Source organism: Hakea prostrata, chromosome 7 (assembly GCF_041222555.1).
Source record: "Hakea prostrata isolate BN-2017 chromosome 7, UWA_Hpros_2, whole genome shotgun sequence".
Classification (NCBI taxonomy): domain Eukaryota; kingdom Viridiplantae; phylum Streptophyta; class Magnoliopsida; order Proteales; family Proteaceae; genus Hakea; species Hakea prostrata.
Genome location: NC_142606.1, coordinates 2951477 through 2974731, shown reverse-complemented (window position 1 = coordinate 2974731; position 23255 = coordinate 2951477). Strand labels below are relative to the sequence as shown.

Here is a 23255-nt window from a genome sequence, read left to right as displayed (position 1 = left end):
TACATAAAGTCATTGGATCTGAATCCTTCGTTCCGATGCTATCCATGATAAAAGGCCCATGCTAAGAATACTGGGCCTTAAGGTTTGTATAAACAGAAAGCTTAAATGGGCCTAAGTGTGTATGTCTCTGAGACGCACACGACGCTCTTTCACACATATTATCGTATTTTCTAGTGATAAATAAATTCTGATTTGAAAATTATAAGGGAAATTTGTCCCTCTTTCTCGTGTTGCATCTATTTATTCTCTCTTTTTCTTTACTTTCGTCTCATAATTCAAATTCAAATTCAAATCCACCGTAACTTGCTTTATCATCGATTGATCTTATCTCCAACCCATCAAGAAGAGTTTGAGTTATAGTTAAAGTATCAACAAGTTGTAAAGTTTGATTGTAAACAAGTTGTAGCTTAAATCAAATAATTATATTGTAATTCATATAATATTAATATACATTTTCCATTCATCTGAGTGTGGAAGAATTCTCTCTCAAACGAAATTCTAACTCTCTGATATTTTAAATAATCAATTTATCTTCTATTTTTGTTCCTAGAGTAGATTAAAGCAACATATTTCTTTATAAATACATCTAAAACCTATATTCATGGAATAATTGAATAAATAGTTATATTTTAATTAAAAACATTCATAAGTATTCTTTTTCTTTTTCCTTTTTTCACTCACTATGTATTTTTGGGTATTATTTTTTGTTTATTTTATATTGTCTCTCTTTTTTTCTCTTTTCTTTTTTGATATTCTTTTTATTTGATTTTATATTATTAAGATAATATCTTTAATTTGTAGGTTAACTAACTGTCATGATTCCTTTGGTTTGTTTCTAGTCCTCTATGTTGAAAACTTGAAAATCATGTGTTTTTATTTATTTATTTTTATTATGTTGATTTTGTAAAATTTCTTTTTATTGGATAAAACATTAATTAAGACTTAAAGGAGAGTAATTCAATAGATTTTTTTTTATTTCCTTTCCATAATTGTTCCTCATGTTTTAAATTTATTTATATTTTGTAAAGGTAAATGTCACTAATAATAGTTTACCTATATTTATAATGTGTGGGCTCACATCTAAATATGATAAAATAATTCAAAGGTGAGACCCCAATGCACGATCTCCCTACAGACAGATGATCTAAACTCTCATTAGCCCCCTATGTTGAAATTTAGCTTGCCCCATAAAATAACCAATTGAAGAGGTAAAACTAAAGGATAATTGACCATTTAAACTATCAAATAGACTAAGAAATAAAGTTCTTTCTTTCTTTTTTTTAGAATTAGAGATGAAGCTTTTGAGAAAATAACAATTGTAATTAAAGAGTACAAAGGATAAATAAAAAAATTTATGAAAAATATACCACAGTATGATATTAGCCAATAGACTCAACGAAGTTTTGACTCATTAAAATGTGAAATCGGTCCAATTTCTTGTAACTCTCTAACCAGGAATATATATATCATCCCCCTCTCTTGAATACATTCAATTTTTATTATGAAAAAAATAAAATCCAACTAAGAGGTTAGAGTTCAATTTTTTTCGGAACCAAGGACTCTTCACCTTATATTATATAACATCCATCATCCCTAGTATATAAAATCACTTAACTGAAAAAAAAAGCCAACAAACAAAAAATACATATCCACATTTGTTTAGTTCATTCACAATAGCTAACTTGTAGGGATCTTACTTAAAGAGTGACCAAGAGTGTAATTTATGGTAAAAGTGTTGAGTTAGATTTGCTTCCAAAGGTAGAAATCAATCCGTTTATTGAATAATTTTAAATAATGTGAGATTGTGATTAAAACTTATCGAATCTTCTTCTTATTTGAGTAGTGCATTGTATATAATAATCTTATTAAATTCTAATAGCTCAAAACACCATATCAAGATATAATCAATTTAAGTCTAAAAAAAACCACGAATCCAACTATTTTTAATGCGGGTGGAATTTAATAGATACTTCTTAACGTTCATTATCACCATTTTAGTCAAAGATAGAAATTCAGAGTCCTGACTTGGGGCACCATAAGTTCACCTAACTTTTTTTTTTTCTTTTTTGTTAAACGAATATTTAATTAGAAGATAAGAAAGAAAAGTCCAAAACATCTGATTACAAAGATCGAGAAGCCAAGGAATGGAATTAGACCATACAGTTCGACTTGCCATGGACTAAGCTTGCCTAACTAGGGAATCGGTTATACAATTAGCCCACTTAGAAACATAGCGAACCGACCATGCCGGTTCACAATCAAACAAACGCAGGATATCCTCCACCACGCAGGGCATTCACCTAACATCTGTCCCTCTAGAAATGTTCATAGCTTTATAGTTTTTCAATTTCAACTGGGGTTCTCTCTGCTTTCCTTGCACAACCCAGAAAAACCGATTTGACCGATGGGTTTTTTGACTTTCTGGATCTCTAGTGGAATCCATTGCATAATTCGGAGATAAAAAGGGCAAAAAATGTTGACAAATCGGATAATCCTTTACAGTTGAACTAATTACCTACGAAAATAACTTCAAAAAATACGGTGAGTTTGCCTTGCTATTTCAGCAATGAAGGCTTAACCAATTCTATCGTCTCTGTAAGTCAAAATCACTTCTTCTCAATTAGACAACATGGAAAGCTAGCAGGTGAGACTTGGTTTTCACTGAATTTATAGTCATCTTCAACCTCTACAAATAATCCCACACGTAAAGAGACAGAGAGCAACCAAGCCATAGTATACACGGAGAAGGAGAAAATGCCCAGAAACACCTCATCAGCATCTCCACTGCAACTTCCATGGAAGGTGAGGTTTCTCATCTCAATCCTTACTCCTGGGTTATATTTGGTGAAGCGTCCTAATGATACTATCAATCGTCCTCTGCTTAACCTAACAAACCCCAGAGTCCCAGCAAAGAATAAACCCAGAAAAGGTGTCAAAACCATCGATATAACCATCGATACCACCAGAAATCTCTGGTTTCGTCTCTTCATCCCAACCAAAACCCCACCAGATGTGATCCTCCCTGTGATCGTCTTCTTCCATGGCGGAGGTTTCGCCTTCTTCAGCCCTGATTTCAAGAATTACGACAGCGTCTGTCGTCGCATTGCCAGAAATACCCCTGCCGTGATCGTCTCCGTAAACTATCGTCTCTCGCCGGAACACCGATTTCCGTCGCAGTACGATGATGGCTTCGACACTCTTAAATTCATCGATGAAACGAAAATTGACAGTTTGCCCTCAAATTCGGATCTCTCGCGTTGTTTTCTTGCTGGTGACAGTGCTGGAGCCAATTTAGCTCACCATGTTGCATGCAGAGCTGGGAAAACAGAATTCTGGCGAGTTAGGGTTATTGGGCAGATTTCGATACAGCCCTTCTTCGGCGGCGAAGAGAGGACGGCGTCAGAGATAAGGATGGCTAAGGGTGTTTTAGTGACGCTGAAACGGACGGATTGGTTGTGGAAGGTGTTCTTGCCGGAAGGAGAGAACAGAGATCATGAAGCGGTGAATGTGTCTGGGCCGAGGGCGGTGGATATAAGCGACGTGAAGTATCCGGCGACGATGGTGGTGGTGGGTGGGTTTGATCCGTTGCAGGACAGGCAGAGAGAATTCTACGTGTGGTTGAAGAGATATGGGAAAGAAGTGAAGTTGCTGGAGTATCCAAATGCTATTCATGCTTTCTATTTGTTTCGTACGTTGCCTGAAGCTTCTAAGTTCTTGGAGGAGATCAAGGAGTTTATTCATGGCGTTTCTGCTAAATTCAGCGAGTGATCATATCTCTGCGTTGAGATTCTTCAGGTACCTAATGCATCTAGAGAGATACAACCAGAAACTATATATGAATTAACTGTAATGGGGTTGAATTGCATAAACAGCTGCTTAGATGGAGTAGAGCTTAGAAATTTCTTGAACAATATAGGGAATATTATATGATATTACGATTAGCTTTTAAAAAATTCTGCTTCACTTCACTTACTACCTAGTCAAGATCTTTATATGTAATATGCTTACCAAAAAAAATAATAATAATAAAAATGAAGACCTTATTTTCGTTTAGAGGTTGTTTTTGATGTTTTTGGTTTGCCAACCCTGGTTTATAAACCGGTGGTTCGACCTGCATCGCACACCTGGCAGTGGTGGGTGAGTCTCCCAACGGGGATTTTTGATTGCATCCACAAGGATTCGATACTAGAACATTGCTTAAGGGAACCAAGCTGCTTACCACTTAGACCAACCCCCATTGGTTGTTTTGATGTCTTTACCTCAAGTTACATTATGTCAAGGCCTTCTTAGAAATTTTAATTCCATAATACATAAGTAATTTTATATGTTTTGTTTGTATTTGATATTTTCCCTTAACTAACAATGAATCATTACATCGCAATATATACAATAGTGATGATATATACGATATTACAAGGAAAGACAGGTCATATAGGTGTATTCCTAACATATTTATGGGGTAAGAGAATGGAGAAAGCAAATTCTCCTTGATCTAATTCTAATCCGTATATGAATTTATCATCACAATAGTGAAGTAAATCAGAAACCTAAGTACAAGAAAATGATACCGACCCTACTTAAGTAATAGAATCATTTCATATGAAAGAGGGCAGAGGACATCTTTTACCATCAATATTGAAGAAAAGTTCTAATTGATAAGGTTATAATCTATCAATTAGCTTGATATAAACATTTCTGCTATATTAAAATGAAACCTAGACGTTGAGGAATTAAAACTTCCCCTTTCACCATAAATATTATCACTGCAAGCCAAGACTGTATATACCTAAATGATTGACCCTTTATCGCATATTTTTTTGATGATGACTAATTTTTCGTTCAATTGCATATAAGAAGGGCTTTGAGCTTCACTGTTGCATTACATGTCATTGAAGCCTCCCTTCCATGGATTACAGATGCCACCGCAATTGAGTATGTTTCTATCTACTTATATTTTCTTTTTTGTTCTTGCGTTACGGTTGGATTAAAAATTCTTAAATCCATGAAAAAGTGATCCCAGTGCTAATTTTTGTTTAGGGGTTGTTTTGATGTCTTGACGTACCTCAAGTTACGACTCATAACTATAGTACTCTACCGACCATTGTGTCAAGACCCATCCTTACGGAATTTTAATTCCATGTATGGGTAAAAATAAATGTACATAAATCATTTTAGATAAAAGAAGAAATTCATTTCTTGTTTGTATAGTTATTCGGTAAATAGAATAGAGAGAGCAAACGTTAGAGCAACATGATAATATCATTTAGATCTAACTCTTATCCTTATACAAAATATCTAACATCATGAGTGTATAAAAACAAGTGAAACTCTTCAATATATATGAGAAAACGATATCAAACCTACCAATGTGACAAAAGTCATTTTCATATGAAAGAGAGCAATGTGTCTCTTTCTCCATCAATAATGAAGAAAGGTTCTCACTGATAAAGTTATTATCTATCGATTAACTTGATATGCACCTTCTGGCATCAATGATGGCGGTTGAAAATCAAATCAAGAATTGGAAGCTAGAATTAATTAAGACTTCATTCGTCACCATTAATATTCAAGAAGAAAAAAATTAGTCTTCATACTCTTGGTGTTAAATAACTTGAATCTATCATTCTAAATTCTTCTTTTTACTCTTACCATATATATTACTTGACCAGTTAATCTCTGATAAAATTTTAATTCTATTGAAAGAGATAAAATAATATACATGTCAGAAATAGTTATCTTCACCTTTAACTGGTGGTGGTGTAGTAGACACCAATCTTTCAAACTAGGATTTAGGCATATAGATTGCATTATTCTCGATTTCTTAATTATCAATGCAAGCCATGATTGTATCCACTCAAGATGATTGATTCTTTATTGTATATTTCTGTAATAGCGAGTGATTTTCCATTCCATTGCATTCTAAAGGTTTAAGCACCACAATTGCATCATATACCATGGAAGTCTCCCCTTAATGACTATGGGATACCATCACACCTAAGGAGTCTAGATCGGATTTTGTCTAAACCCTTGAATCTAGACCGATGTTTCTTTCACATGCAAAATTTGTCCACTTAAGTGACTCTGGGCAGTTTTTCAACCCAACCCAAACAATGAAGTGAACCAGCGAGCTGACCAAATCGATTGGAACAATGTTTCAAAACTCAGATTTATGAACTTTTCGTCTTCCTCCTTCAACTTTAGCGGGAAGAAAATGGAGCTCCCACGACTCTGTGCTTTGACAACTTAATTGACAGTGTATTCATAAATCTTTTGAAACTCAGGAAGGGATTTGAACACACACTCTCCCTTTTCATTTACCTCTAGGCCCAGGAAATAAGTTTTGGACAAGTAGCTTCAATGCTGAAGTTAGCACAGCTTTCACATGTGCAGATATAGCAGTAGAAGGGGATTAAGCTCACATATACAAACCCAAAGGTCTCCCCATTGAAGTAAAACTAAAGGCTCTTCACCAAGCTCCCCTTCCAACATTTTCAAGCAGTCTATTAAATCCTTCTTTGCTATTTCTTGCTCTTCTCCATTGGTCTTTCATACGGTTGCTTCCACTCCGAAAGCCTGCAATTTTGAAGCCCAGTTGCAGAAATCTGCTAATCAATATGATAATTTGATGCAGATTCATCTAAGTCGATCTCATGTTCAGAAAAAACTGAGGACATCTGAAAAAATAAAATCCAGTCATAAATGAAAAGCTAGAACCCAAAATTGAGCAAAGAACTCAACTTCTTGTCGACTGAGTCAGCCCAGAACCTGGCTTCAGCACGGTGATAAGGATCAGAAGGCAACAAAGGAGAGTCATCTTTCCAGGTTTCAATGATGTTAAGTGACTCACATATTGATTTCCCATCATGGATCAAAACAGAGATCTTCTTATGAACAGGGTTCATCTGGAGAAGTAAATGGCTCTTTTGCTAGAGATTTTCTTCCTTGTACTCATGCTTGCAGGTGTGGATTAACAAATCTTGTAGAGCTTGAAGGTGTGAATTAACAATAGAAGAAAAGAGAATTAAGAGGTTCATAGCGTCACTTGTTTTCTTGAAATGCTAGAAAGAAGCTCCAATTTGTTGATTTTTTTTTTATACAGGCTGATCACTTACACAACCTGAAACTACTGATGCATCTACCAACTAGCTAGGTAGTGAAAATAATAATAGATATGTGGTTACAGTCAAAAAAAGATAGAAGGTCCTTTTCCCTCACTCCTCCTTAGTTGTTCTCCTGTTCAGACAAATATGAAATATAATGAAAATCAAAGAGAATATAAGTCCAGAGTCGACGTGAGAGCTACATCTTGCTTGTAGTCGTTTCTTCCCGCTAAAGTTAAAGGAGGAAGACGGAAAGTTTAGAAATCTGAGTTTTGAACATTGTTCCAATCGATTTGGTCGGCTCGCTGGTTCACTTCATTGTTTGGATTGGGTTGAAAAACTGCCCAGAGTCACTTAAGTGGACAAATTTTGCATGTGAGAGAAACAACGGTCTAGATTCAAGGGTTTAGACAATACTAAAATCAAGCCCTTTGCTGCCTGGAGCAGTGCCACGTAGGCACTGCTTCCAAGCAAAATCTGTTTGGATCATATCTACTTACATGAAAGAAGAAAGAAAAAAATTAATTGTACATGGTTAGTATCTAATATAAAAATAAAATAAAATAAAAAAAAGGATTTAAGGGCAAAATATCAGAAGTCATTCTACACGTGCTACAATATAGCCTTTCTACTTATTATTATTATTATTTTAATTTTAAATTATATTTTTTCATGTTTAACGTACCACTTCACATTAACGTATACTTGAATCCACATAGAATGCATGATTGGCATTTGTATGCTCTGTGTTGTGGAGAACATATGTTCCCCCTCGGGACAAGCGTACACCCCCAATCGGGGTAAAGAAATATATTGACAGGATTCTGAGAATCAACAATTGTGAAGTTTTAAAATCGTAGAAAACGGAACGGAAACGGAACGTCGAAAACATAAATTAAATTTTTTTGGTCGAAACACGTGCTGAGCGGGAGGTGTCCGGGTAGCACTTTGTGCTCCCCGTCGGGGTAGCTGATCCGGATTCACTTCGATACAAGAGCAAGGGCAAGGGCCCCGTATACAGCCTTTCTACATATAGCGATTGAGCAGTTATGGACTATATTCATGATTGCTACCAAGGTTTAAAGTATCAGTATCGAGTATCGTATCGGTCAGGTGATTTTAAGAGACATATCGTCTTGTATCGAATATTGTATCTCTCTGGCTAATGTATTTTAACGTAGTTCAATAGAGAGATGTACTGAGATGTATTGTATCGTTTGGGTCAAATATAGATACGCATCGACTAAGATCGTATCATATCATAGGATACTTTAAACTTTGATTGCTACAATACTAACTTATCACCAAGAAAAATGAAAAACACTCTCGTAGACTTACTACCACCAAAAAATGGACTTATGATGTGTCAGCATAAGAGAACATGTGGAGGAAGGTATCAAGCCTAACCCATAAAGAGTAGTTCCTTTCATATAATGTAAAAGACGTTTGAAATCAATTCAATGATCTTCAGTGGGAAACTATAATTGACAAAAGTTTGTTGAATGAAAATGACAAATCAGGTATGAAAATTAAGAATAATATATTGCAATGCACCAACTAAACTAGTGGTTTCCCATACAATTAATCTACCAGATTATCAATATGATAGATCTAAATTTTCTTTGAAAATATTTAATCCAATGATGAAAAATTCCTGAAAAAAAGTATCATGGATGGATGAAATAGCTCCCTTAAATACTGTTTCGATTTGAGCAACCATTCAAGGTCACACTTTATTTTATTCTTGAAATCAAAATACATGGCAATTGGGGGGGGGGGGGGGGGGGGGCCAAAAAGAGGGCGGTTTCCCCCCTCCCCCCCCGCCCCTTTTTTTCTCTATGTTGGGGTAATTGTATTACAAATTCTTCAAACATACAAAGATGAAATCGCAATACAATTGAGAGATGAAGATCGTCTTTAGCAAATTTGAAGAGCTTGAAGTAGCAACCGAACGAACCACTGATTGATGAGGTTGAGTCACACCTTGATGCTGTCTTTAAGGTAATTGATGCACCCTACTACCAAGGGTTCTTCGCACCACCACCTCCAAGATAAAGCAACCTCCAACTAGAAGATGAGGTAGTTCTTCTAGTCCCTTAAAGGAGCCAAAAGCTAGAGCACAACACTTAGACAACTCAAGAAAGAAATGAACCTTGTAAAACAAATAATGTGAGTGAGGAGAGTCACAATAGCACACAATATGCAAGGAAGAGTTGGGTTTATATAGGCCCAAACCACACCTCCCCACAAGGGGAGAATCAATTCTCCACTAATGGAGAATCAATGGTTTGTCCCTCCTCCACTAATGTGAATAAACCCCCTTGACCTAACCTCCCCACTACTTGGGGAAGTAACTCTCATATTCACTTCTTTGGAATGAATAGGCTTTAACCCATTCAAAGACCTTAACCCCCACTCATGGTAATGGCTATGAATGGCCATGAAGTTGAAATGAGAAATAAAGGTCAAGAGTTAGAATTTGAGTAATTCCACCATTCAAGTTAGCCCACCTCATCACCATGATCAAGACCTTTAAGACCCATGACCAATGTCATGAAGGGCCTCCTTTAACCATGGTCATGAAGGGTCTTCTTTACTCATGGTGCCTCATTACCACCCTTACCTCATGGTGCCTCATTACCACCCTTATCTCAAGGGTCCCACACACAAACAAAACAATTAAATAAAAGAAATGCAAAAACTAATTTTGAAACTTAATATATAGATAATATAGATTTTAATAAAAAACCTAACAATCCCCCACAAGTTTCAAAATTGCAAAAAAGGACTCGTGTTGTGACTTTATTAGACACTAAAGGACACATCGTTGTAGGTGTCTTTCGGACTTGAACCTACACTAGGTCTAATGAGTCGCGCTACAGAGTACGGGTAGAGTTAGACTCCTTGAACCTTTCCTCATTAGTGTAGCTGACCGCCCCATCATCCATGTCCTAAAGGTCGACTTTTGGAGCTACCTTTTACACTACACTTTGGACTTTTGAACCGGCCATGTCCCTTATCTTGGATTCATGAATGTTTAGAGCACTCGCCTATAAGTTCTCATTAGTGGCGGCCAAACCACCTACACCCACTTAGGTTAGTCTCTGATGTGCACCACAACTAACACACCCCCACATTCCTTGGGATTAGACTAATTAAGAGCTTCGCTCAACCTTACCCTTGTGGTAGTATTATTACCTTCATCTACACCCTAGAATGGAATACTTATAAATGGTAGTACTGAACCGGTCTTCCCATGACTTCGTTTGTACCCCTTGAACCTAATTCGGGTATTTAGCCTCTTCACATAGGTAGGGTATCCATCATGTGACCCGAGGATAAGGCATTAACCCCATTCCCGTAGATGCAATACACAAGTTTTTGACAGACATAGCCTTTGTGAACATGTCAGCTTGATTCCTTTCTGACTTCACATAATCGATAGCTATCATTCCTTCATCTATGTACTGTCGCACAAGATTGTGTCTAAGGCGTATATGCCTCCTTTTACCATTGTACACCTTATTCTTGGCTAAGTGAATAGCCGCTTGGTTATCACAATGTAGTGATACCGATGGCGTCGGTTTTTCCCACAATGGTATATCCGCCATTAAACTTCTAAGCCATTCGGCTTCTGTTCCTGCCTTCTCTAAAGCTATGAACTCAGCTTCCATGGTAGAACCTGTTCCACATGATTGCTTTGTGGACTTCCAAGAGATTGCACCACCGGCTAGTGTAAACACATACCCACTAGTGGCTAAGGATTCGTTTGTATCCGAAATCCAATTAGCATCGCAATACCCTTCTAAAACTGTTGGTTTACCACTATAGTGTAAACTATAGTCTATAGTACCTTTTAGGTACCTTAGTAATCTATCAATTGCACTCCAATGCTCTTTACTTGGATTTTGAGTATGTTGACTCAACTTTCCTACCGCAAGAGCAATATCCGGACGTGTACAATTCATAAGATATGAAACTGAACCAATGATTTGTGCATACCTTTTCTGGTTCACTGGTTCACCCAAGTTCCTTTTCAAATGACATCCCACCTCAAAAGGTGTTTTGACTGCTGAAAGTTCATGGTAGCCATACTTTGTAAGTATGTTTTCCACATAACGAGCTTGAGATAGTGAAATACAATTCCCTTGCTTGATGATCTTGATCCCAAGAATCATATCAGCTTCCCCTAAGTCTTTTGTGTCAAAATTATACATCAAAATATGCTTAGTTTGATTCACTATTGCCAAGCTCGTCCCCATTATCAACATATCATCTACGTATAGTAGAATAAATACGCCTTTACCACCGTGAAACTTGCTATATAAGCACCTTTCGGCATTGTTGATGATAAAACCATTTGAAATTAGAGCCTTGTCTAATTTTTCATGCCATTGCTTAGGCGCTTGCTTCAATCCATATAAGGATTTTCTAAGCTTGCAAACTTTTTGCTCTTGTCCTTTTACAATACAACCTTCTGGTTGTTTTATGTAAATTTCCTCTTCTAAATCACCATTTAGAAAAGCAGTTTTTACATCCATTTGATGGATGACCAAGTTATGTATTGACGCAATTGCCAACATAACCCTTATTGAGGCAATTCTTGACACAGGGGCAAATGTGTCAAAATAATCGATGTTTGGTTTTTGCCTAAATCCCTTTACAACAAGTCTAGCCTTGAAACGATCAAGGGACCCATCACTTTTTAACTTCTTTCGAAATATCCACTTGGTCTCCAAAGTTTTAGAGCCAATTGGTAAATCTACCAATTCCCAAGTATTATTCGCCAAGATTGAATCAAGTTCACTCTTGATTGCCTCCTTCCAAAAGATGGCATCTAGTGATGTGATAGCCTCTTTATAATTAAGAGGATCCTTATCAACCAAGTAAACAAGCCACTCATCATCCTTATATTTGGGTCTTTTGAGTCGTTTGCTTGTTCTTGATTGATTTCCATCACTAATACCCAATTGATTGATATTCTCTTCAATTGGATCCAACTCCCCATTGATCAATTGGCTCTCCTTACTTATAGGTAAGGCGGATTTAAAGGGGAATATTTTTTCAAAGAACTCAACGTCCCTTGATTCTATGATGCTATTTGGTTCAATAACATCATCCATGGATTTAATTACCATGAATCGGTATGCCGTGCTATTTATCGCATACCCCAAGAACACACAATCACATGTTTTGGGACCTAATTTCCTTTTCTTGGAATCCGGTAATAACACCTTGGCCAAACAGCCCCAAACACGTAAATGTTTTATACTTGGTTTTCTACCAAACCATTTTTCAAATGGAACCATACCGGTCTTGTTATGTGGGATTCTATTTAATAGATAACATGAAGTCAACATGGCTTCCCCCACATATCAAGTGGTACATTAGAACTCAACAACATGGAGTTCATCATCTCTTTAAGAGATCTATTTTTCCTTTCCGCTACCCCATTTGATTCCGGTTGGTAAGGAGCGGTCGTTTCATGGATAATTCCATTTTCCTCACAAAACTTATCAAGATTAAAATACTCAGTCCCTCTATCGGTTATAAGTCTTTTAATCTTCTTGCCAAGTTGATTTTCAACTTCCATTTTGTAAGATATAAATGCCTTTCCGGCCTCATCCTTTGATTTGAGCAAATAAATCATGGTATATCTAGAATAATCATCTATGAAGGTGATAACATAATTGTTTCCTCCCCTTGACTCATATGACCTATAGTCACTTAAGTCACTATGGATCAATTCCAAGAGATCACTCTTTCTATCCATAGTCTTGTGAGGCATTTTGGTTAACTTAGCCTCCACACAAGTTTTACACTTGTCCTTGGGAGATTCCACCTTTTCAGTGATCATCCCTAACTTGCATAGTTTGGTGATATATTTTACACTACTATGACCTAACCTACCATGCCACAAATCAAAAGAATTAGACGAAACAACAAAGTAAGCAGAAGAGGTACTAGCCTTTTCAATTACAACATTGGAAATACTAAGTACAAACAATCCCTCACTAAGATATCCCTTTCCCACAAATACATTGTTTTTAGTGATAATTGCCTTATCACTTTCAAAAGCCAATTTCATTCCTACTTTATTAAGCAAAGGAATTGAAATTAAATTTCGCCTAATATCCGGCACATGGAGAACATTGGTGAGAACAATAGTTTTTCCCGAAGTAAGTTTCAAAGTCACCTTACCTTTTCCCATAACAGGGGCACTTTGGGAGTTTCCCATAAATACCTTTTCATCATTTGAGCCCATGGAATAGGAGGAAAACATCTTGAGATCACCACAGATATGTCTTGTAGCACCGCTATCCAACACCCAATCCTTTGGTTTTTCAACCAAATTGGCTTCTGTGATCATAGCTACAAACACATCATCTTCAACTAGGTTCACCTTTTCAACTTTTTTCTTCTTGAACCTACAATCTTTCTTAAAATGGCCAACCTTTCCACAAACAAAACAAGTCAGTTTCTTCTTCTTAGAAGACTCATCATATTCTTGATGACTTTTCCTCTTCTTGTTTTGCTTGTTGGTTTCCACCAAGTTCGCTTTTAGGCGACTTTCTCCAAGGTCTTTTTCACCTTTGTCTTTGAACCGGTTCCTTTCTTCAATCTTGATCCTTACAACCAATTGGTCTAAGGTCAATCCTGTCTTCTTATGTTTCATAGACATCTTGAAAGCATTCCATGAAGGTGGAAGTTTCTCAATCAAAGCACCGGTTACAAATTCTTCAGGTAAGACCATTTTCTCTTTTGCTAGCTTCCCAACCACAATTTGAAATAAATCAATTTGGGTTGATATTGTGTCACTATCTTTCATAGTAAAATTTAGAAAGCTAGCCACCAAGTATTTCTTTGAACCAGCATCTTCAAAAGAATACTTTTTAACCAAAGCATCCCAAATCGAATAAGCATATTCTAATGAACTATACACATGGTATAAGTCATTAGATAATGCATTCAGAATTCGATTCTTGCATTGGTAGTCCGCTTGAATCCAAGCCACCCTTTTGCCCTCTTTAACAGGATCAATACTTTTTTCTGGCATGGGTTCAGTCAAGGCAAATGCCACCCCAATTTGGGCTAAAGCAAATAGCAACATTTGCCTCCACCTTTTGAAGTTTTGACCTCCAAACTGTTCGATTTTGTCGAACTCAGTGACAATCCTCATCTTACCCAAATCCGGGATAAGATCTCTCATCGTTGGAATTACATTAGTGGGGATTGAATCATGAGTAGCAAGGAATGGATATCTCATACCATCTATGGCAACGAAAGTGTCGTCACCTTGTTTGTTGACATTACCTTCAACGCTATTGTTTGAAGGATCTCCTCCGGTGTTAACTCCATCAACAACCTCAATGTTGTTGTCTCCGTCTTTGTTGAAGTCGCCATCTCCAAGACTTGCCATTGGATCTTCCAAATCAATTACCTTAAACTTGTTGGGGTAATTGTATTACAAATTCTTCAAACATACAAAGATGAAATCGCAATACAATTGAGAGATGAAGATCGTCTTTAGCAAATTTGAAGAGCTTGAAGTAGCAACCGAACGAACCACCGATTGATGAGGTTGAGTCACACCTTGATGCTTGTCTTTAAGGTAATTGATGCACCCTACTACCAAGGGTTCTTCGCACCACCACCTCCAAGATAAAGCAACCTCCAACTAGAAGATGAGGTAGTTCTTCTAGTCCCTTAAAGGAGCCAAAAGCTAGAGCACAACACTTAGACAACTCAAGAAAGAAATGAACCTTGTAAAACAAATAATGTGAGTGAGGAGAGTCACAATAGCACACAATATGCAAGGAAGAGTTGGGTTTATATAGGCCCAAACCACACCCCCCACACAGGGGAGAATCAATTCTCCACTAATGGAGAATCAATGGTTTGTCCCTCCTCCACTAATGTGAATAAACCCCCTTGACCTAACCTCCCCACTACTTGGGGAAGTAACTCTCATATTCACTTCTTTGGAATGAATAGGCTTTAACCCATTCAAAGACCTTAACCCCCACTCATGGTAATGGCTATGAATGGCCATGAAGTTGAAATGAGAAATAAAGGTCAAGAGTTAGAATTTGAGTAATTCCACCATTCAAGTTAGCCCACCTCATCACCATGATCAAGACCTTTAAGACCCATGACCAATGTCATGAAGGGCCTCCTTTAACCATGGTCATGAAGGGTCTTCTTTACTCATGGTGCCTCATTACCACCCTTACCTCATGGTGCCTCATTACCACCCTTATCTCAAGGGTCCCACACACAAACAAAACAATTAAATAAAAGAAATGCAAAAACTAATTTTGAAACTTAATATATAGATAATATAGATTTTAATAAAAAAAAAAAAACAAACATAACACTCACCCTACGCAACTAAAAGCAAAAAAAAACAAAAAATTACTTTTTTTCAACAACACCCAAACCACACAGAAGAAGAGAAAAAGAGAAGAAAAAAAAAAAACAAACCCAACTCTTTTTTTTTTTTAACCCCCACCCACAAAAAAGGTGGCCCCCCCCCCCCCCCCCCCCCCCCCCCCCCACAAAACAACACCACAAAACAACAAAAACACTACTTTTTTGTTGGCGTGGAGTAAGAAGAAAAGAACACCACACACAAATTAAAAAAAAAAAAACCCCCCCCCCCCCAAAGGGGGGAAACTTTTACCCCCCCCCCACAAAGCAGAGAACACCCTTCCAAAATAACACCTTTGAGGACATGTTCATGAGTCAAGTAAATATTGAAAATCAGTCCATACCAAACGTAACTGAAAGGCGATTTTCCTTGGATGTGATTCACGCTGTGCTGGCACGATCCTTTTCATCACACCCAACTCGGCTTAGTGCTTATATATTTCTAGGACAGACACAGAGAGAGAGAGAAAGCGTGGAACGTTCATTACCAAAACAGAGCACTATGACGAGCAAAGCATCAGCAGAGTCACCGGTGCTTCCATGGAAACCAAAGGTCCTCCTTTTCGCCGGAACCTTCCTCATGAATTTCACCCGGCGTACTAACGGAACCGTCAACCGCCGTCTACTGAAACTGGTTGATATCGCAGTCCCTGCCATGAACAAACCCCGTAAAGGTGTCAAAACAATCGATATAACCATCGACGCCACCCGAAACCTCTGGTTCCGTCTCTTCGTCCCCACGAAAATCTCGTCGGAAACCCTACTTCCCGTCGTCATCTTCTTCCACGGCGGAGGATTCGCTTTCTTCAGCCCTGATTACAAGCAATACGACGATGTCTGTCGTCGTTTCGCATTACAACTCCCTGCCTGCATCGTCTCCGTCAATTATGGTCTCTTGCCCGAAAACCGCTTCCCCTCACAATACGAAGACTGCTTCGACGCTCTCAAATTCATCGACCAGCACAAAATCGAATCTTTTCCGGCAAACGCTGATTTCTCAAGGTGTTTTGTTGTCGGTGACAGTGCCGGTGGGAATCTGGCTCACCACCTCGCATGCAGAGCCGGAAAAACTGAATTCAAACAGGTGAGATTGATTGGGCAAATTTCAATTCAACCCTTCTTCGGTGGCGAAGAGAGAACAGAGTCGGAGATTCGAGTGAAGAACGTCCCGATCGTATCACTGCCTTTGACGGATTGGGTGTGGAAGTGGTTCTTGCCGGAAGGAGAGAACAGAGACCATGAAGCAGTGAACGTTTCAGGGCCGAGAGCGGTCGATTTGACGGAGTTTGAGTATCCGGCGACGATGGTGGTGATTGGAGGGTTTGATCCGTTACAGGATAGGCAGAGAGATTTCTATAAATGGCTTCAGAGCTGTGGGAAAGAGGTGAAGCTGCTAGAGTATCCAAATGCAGTTCATGCATTTTATTTGTTTCCTGAAATAGCTGAGTCTTCTATGTTTATGAAGGAAGCTAGAGATTTTGTTCATAAGGTATCTCATACATTCATCAACTGATTACTCCAAATAAGCTGAATCTGTGACTGTAATTTACTAATCTATTGCTGCAGTCTCTGGTTGATCCTTATTAAAGTGTTTAATTGGATTTTAAACACGTGGTTATGCTTTAATACAAATTTAATTTTTTGACTGTAATCATATGTTTAGTTTTATTCCATGAAGTGAATTCCATTGAGGCTGCGTTTGTTTGATGGAATAAAGTTGGGGTGGGAAAAAAGGGGTGGGAAAATTCTTGAAAAATGTGTAGATTTTTTACTTTTCCCTTAAATTCCAAAATACTAATTTGTTTGGTTGCTTGGGGTGGGAAAGTGGGAGACATGTCTGCTTATGTGGCAGCCCAACTTTCCCACCCCATGCCATTTTAAAACCCTACATATTTGGTGGGACTTTATGGGAAAGTTGGAAAAAGTAAAAAGTGGGACCCATCCCTTTCATTTTTTCACAAAACCCTTTCCTCTCCTTTTCTTCTCCCTCACCCCACTACCCATGAGACCCACATGTTTTTTTTTCCACCCCTTTTTTTCCACCCCACCTTTGCAAACAAACGCAGCTTGATTGTTTGTTCCATCCATGATCCATCAATCTAGTATATCCGGGAGGGGAAGGAGTTGCTCCAACTAACCTAGTCAACACAACAAGAACCGGTTGTATTTATCGGTTCAACTTAAGTGTTGTGTATTAATTGTGCTACCAATTGTCGATATTGATCAATTAAGACAAACGGTTGAGGTTTCGATATCAACTATTGGCAGCAGGTGCTGCATATTTAATGTGCAGCATTCAAGTCTCGGCCTTTTATTTATTCATTTTGATCATGATCATCTCATATGTTGCAGTAGGCTAAATTCGGGGTTGATCCACCATGGTAGCTCAATCAGTTGGTACCTTGTCAAAATTAAGAAGGGTATGAAGGTTGTGTTGGAATTTTATCCAATACATTTCTGACAAAAAATTTATCCATCATTTTCTTTTGTGGATGTGTGATATTTGTCATAACATACACATCAAAGGGTTGAGATTCTTTCGCAAGTCACACCATAGGATTGTGATTAAATTTAAAAAAGTAATTTAATGTGATATGTAAATGGACCTCAACATAACATCTTACACCTCCATAATGAAATAGTTAGGTACATTTTCTTATAAAAAATGGACGGATTGCTATCCGGGTTGAGTTGGCTATCATTTATTCTAGACGGATCAAGATACCATTTTGCCCCCATTTAATGCCATAAATAAGGTACGTTTGCTATGTGTTGGCATATTAAATAAGAGCCTTGAAAACTTTTGAACTCGTTTACCAAAAAAAAAAAAAAAAAAAAACTTTTGAACTCCAAAACGAGGACATGGAGAAAATTTCAGGTTTTTATGAACCCAAGTTTAGATATTTTGCACTCCACCATTCGGCACCAAACCGCGTGCCCACTCATTTTGATTAAACATTTTAGTGTTTTGCCTTTGGTTAAATCTTATGTACTGCCAAAGGTGGTATGTTAAAGCGGTTAAAGACTCAACTTCCCTAGGGGAGGTATTGGGTTCGCACCCACTCGGCCGCGCAAGCTGACCCGGATGAACCTCAGTTCCAAAAAAATAATAAAAAATAGACAAAGATCAAATGTTGTCCAAATTCTTTAAGGGCCTGTCTGGTTACATGAGTCTAGAGGTTTCAAATCTATAAATTTCAATTTTATGGAGTTATAATTTATAAAATTAGATGTTTGGTTGTGGAATGAAATTTGTGGATTCATCCTAAAAAAACTATTTGATCGACGTGATTTTTGTGAATGTGCAAATGTATAACTTTTTTGAAGAGATTTCACCCCTTATCCATAAATCTTCAGATTCACGTTTTTAGTGTAAAAATGTGAATATCTATATTTCATAAATCTATAGATTTTTACAATCAAACGGGTATTAATTCTCAGATTTATGAATCCAGAGATTTCAAATCTCTGGATTCATGTAACCAAACAGGCCCTAAGTGTACATCTATGATGCTTTTTTTTTTGTCAAAACGCACTTGAAAATTTTGAATCCTCTTTTCCATTATTTGGCTAATTCCAATCCAACTGAAACCTGTGAATTAGCATGTGAATATTATAACTTTGTGATGCGTTATAGTTATATTGATGCTGCTTCTGACTAAACCTCCCCTTGTGCCAAAGACGATGAGTTTTGCAAAAAGTGTTAGACACGGGCCGGCTAGAATACCGGGCAACTGCTTCCAATGGCTATGTCAAACAAAGAACAGATTAGGGTCTCGTGCAAGGATTACACAAGACTATGCTCATAAGGTATTGGATGCTTACCGGAAGGGTATGTCCTTCTCATACTGTAAATGTTACCTTTTATATATTTGATAAGTTTACCCGGCAGAGGCTGCTGTTTCTCCTGGAATTATGCCTCGATGTCGTTGGTCCCGCTCCATCAGTGACTGAGTTAACCTTCTCAATTGAGAACGGTTGCCATATTGGTCCAGCGTACGTTACGCCTTAATCACGCTGATCAGTTCTTGTCCCGACTATTTGATATGCAGAGCCCTGGCTGGGTCTGACCCTACCAGGTAATGTAAACTAACCAAAAATTTTGAAAATATTGCATCCTTGTATTGCGAGTAGAATAAGAAAATTTATATATTCATTATTGCAATAAAAAAGTTTTTAATAAAACAATATATAGATGAGTTTAGGCAGGACTTATGCATACATCTCATGAAATGAAATGATCTACACTTATTGGGTATATTTTTATAATTTTGCCAATAGACTTATGCTAATGTAGTGGCATTATATTACATTATGGTTTCTTAAAAAATAAAACACTATAAGCTGATTCTAAATTAGAACACCTATTCGATGGGAGAGAAAGGGCATTTCTGACATATCCTACTTGCCATATCCACCATGCACCATGGTCCATCTGCCCTAATTACGTTTCTTTACGTAACCATTAACTTCCATGAAATGAATTATAAAATGCAATTTTTTACCCAAAAAAATGATAAAATGAAAATTTTTACCCAAAAAAATTATAAAATGCAATTAAAAAAAATCATAATATTTATTTTTATAATGCTGTTAATTTTTTTTTATAAATTAAGATTCATCCCAGGCAGCTTATGTGTGGGAGAGTTTTTAATTAATATATTCAAAAGCGAATTCGAATTTTAAATCTCTAGTGTTTTTTTTTTTTTTTTTTTAAACTTAAATCTCTAGTGTAAAAGCATTGGTTTACTAACTGAACCACCCCTTAAATAAGGGAAACACACGTGTGGAATGTGGATTTTTTTTTTTATGGGTAAAGGAATGTGGATTTTTTTTTTCTGGTAAGATGGAATGTGGATTTTAGTCTTTTACAACAAAGAAGAAAAGAAATAGATAGGGGCAAACATGGAAAGTTGTATTATTTTCCTGTGGTAGGGTCCGCTGCTCCGCTATTGTCAGCCACTTAAAGCAAATTGGATCCGTCAGCGACCAACTTTTTTCCATAAAATTCCTTGGGCTCATCTAAACCGTTTCATTAGGTGGAACTGACAACGTCGATAAATTAACAACTTCAGCCAAAATTACCTTTTTAACCTTTAGTCCAATCCATAGGTGCCATCACACACGAAAGAGAAAAATGAATCCTAGCCATGTAAGCATGGCCCACAAATGTCCACTATATAATATTACCCACTATAGAAGGAACTGAAAGAACCGAGCTAGACAAGAAAAAAATGTCAGCCACGAACACTGCAGCAGGATCGCTAGTGCTTCCATGGAAGACGAAAATCGCTCTCAAGTTCGTCGACGCTTTTTCCGACGTCGTTCGTCGTTCTGATGGTACCATCAATCGCTGTTTGATCAACTTGTTAGAACCGAAAGTCCCTGCAAATGGCGTTCCCTTCAAAGGCGTCAAATCCTCTGACGTAACAGTCGACGCCACTCGAAACCTCTGGTTTCGCTTTTATACACCAACTGAAATCCCCTCTAATGTTAGTCTTCCCGTCACCGTCTTCTTCCATGGCGGAGGATTCTGTCTCCTTAGTGCCGATTCAAAATCTTACGACTTCGTATGCCGTCGATTCGCTTCTAAATTCCCTACCGTAGTCGTTTCGGTCAATTACCGTCTATCGCCTGAGTACCGCTTTCCTTCGCATTACGACGACGGATTCGACACGCTTAAATTCCTCGACGAGACGAAAACAGAAAACTTCGGTTTTCCGACAAATGCCGATCTTTCTCGATGCTTTCTAGCCGGAGATTCAGCCGGGGGTAACCTTGCTCACCATATGTCCGTCAGATCTGGAAAAGCTGGTTTCAAGAGGCTCAGAGTGATCGGACAGATCTCGATACAGCCTTTCTTCGGTGGAGAAAAACGGACGGAGTCGGAAATTAGGGTCGAAAATGTGCCATTCATAGCGATGGAGAGAACGGATTGGATGTGGAAAGTGTTCTTGCCGGAAGGAGAGAACAGAGATCACGGAGCCGTGAATGTGTCGGGGCCAAGAGCAGAGGATATTAGGGGACTGACGTACCCGGAGACGATGGTGGTGGTGGGAGGATTCGATCCGTTGCAAGATAGGCAGAGACAGTTCTACGAGTGGCTCAAGAGATCTGGGAAGGAAGCTAAGCTGCTGGAGTATCCAAAAGCCATTCATGCGTTCTATGTGTTTCCAGAACTGTTCGAATCTTCCTTGTTTATCGAAGAAGCCATGAATTTCGTTCGTAAGGTTTGCGATAAGTTCAAGAACTGAGCAAGCATGTCCTTTTATTTCTGCAGGCATCTGTTGCCGTCATGCTTTAAAAGCTCTGACCGTTGATTAGTAATAAATAACAAATTTTTAGTCTTGGCATTTTATCCATTGATATTTCCTGCAACGTAAAACAAAACCACAAAGGCAATTTTAGGTAGAATTTCTAATCTTTGAGGTTTACAGGCCTGAGTTTTTGAGGTCGTGCTTCAGTGCTGTGCATTAACGGTGAAGCGCATGGTCAAGATCGAAATCTCAATCGAAATTTCGATCTCGACCGTCCGTCTCGGTGTCGAGACAGATGGTTGAGATCGAAATCACGGTCGAGATTTTGATCTCGACCGTGCGCAGCATGCAAGTCACACTAGAGTTTTTGATGGTGAGGAATTTTTTCAATCTCTTACCAAAAAAAAAATAATTTCAATCTACGTGATTCAATTAAATGATTGAATTATTAGCATTTGGCTTTGCGCAGCGTCTTCAATTTCAAATAATATTGGTTTTTGTAAATTAGGTAAAATATAATTATAAAATAAAATCTTGATTAAACCCATGTCAATAATCCAATAATGTGGCTTGAAAAATTCCTCTTTATATAAGTGGGAACAAAGTTAGAATGCAGGTGGAATTATATATAATTTAAAATAATAACAAATGTAGGTAGAGTAGCTGGTGTGGGGTTCACATCAGTTACAATTTATACCCTTCTAATTCCTTGTAATTCCTAGTTAAGATTGTGACACGTGGCATTTAATCATCAAATGGTCAAAATTAGAATAAGGATCTGAATCTAATAAATTCCTAAATTTTATTAAATTGGGTTCTAATTTTGACCAGTGGATAATTAACTGTCACATATCATAATCCTATACAGGAATTACAATAAATTGTAGAGGATGTGAAACCCACCGGTGTCACACTTGGTACTTGCACGAGTCTGTGTAACTTGTAAATTTTTTATTGGCTAATCTTTACTTGTGATTGAACATAGAAGACAAAAAAAAGTAGAATCCACAAGTTATATTTATATTCATGCCATGATAAGAGCCGTCTTGGCCTTGGTTTCGACCTCAGTCTAGATGTAGCTTCTTTGTAAATTACCCCTTAAGCCTATGGACCAGTCTAGATTACCTATTGCAGGGGGAGCATATACTGCTCCGCTGAAGCTTTTTCACCACGAAATAGAATGAGTATTATTTTAAAATTCTCTTATTAATATACATATATAAACCTCACACCTATTGTATGTTAAACAAGTATCATGAGCGAAGCATGTTGTCTCTTGACGGAGAGGTGATCTAGACGATACCTCTCAACCATCGTATGAGTCTATGGGCCATCGATGCATGTGACTGGTCGGGTTGATGATGAACCAATAAAAAAACCCACGGGACAAATGCCAATAAACATAAATTAACCTGCCCCACACAAGTCCCTGATTAGAACCAAGAGAGAGGCCAAAATTGAAAGATTA

General features: G+C 37.7%; 3 pseudogenes; all 3 read left to right on the top strand.

Moving 5' to 3' along the window:
* Positions 1-2715: 2715 nt before the first annotated feature.
* Positions 2716-4002, top strand: LOC149008981 (putative carboxylesterase 18 pseudogene; annotated as a pseudogene).
* An 11920-nt stretch (positions 4003-15922) lies between these two features.
* On the top strand, positions 15923-17193 carry LOC149008980 (putative carboxylesterase 18 pseudogene; annotated as a pseudogene).
* Positions 17194-20743: 3550 nt separating this feature from the next.
* Positions 20744-21937, top strand: LOC149008979 (putative carboxylesterase 18 pseudogene; annotated as a pseudogene).
* The last annotated feature ends 1318 nt before the right edge of the window (positions 21938-23255 follow it).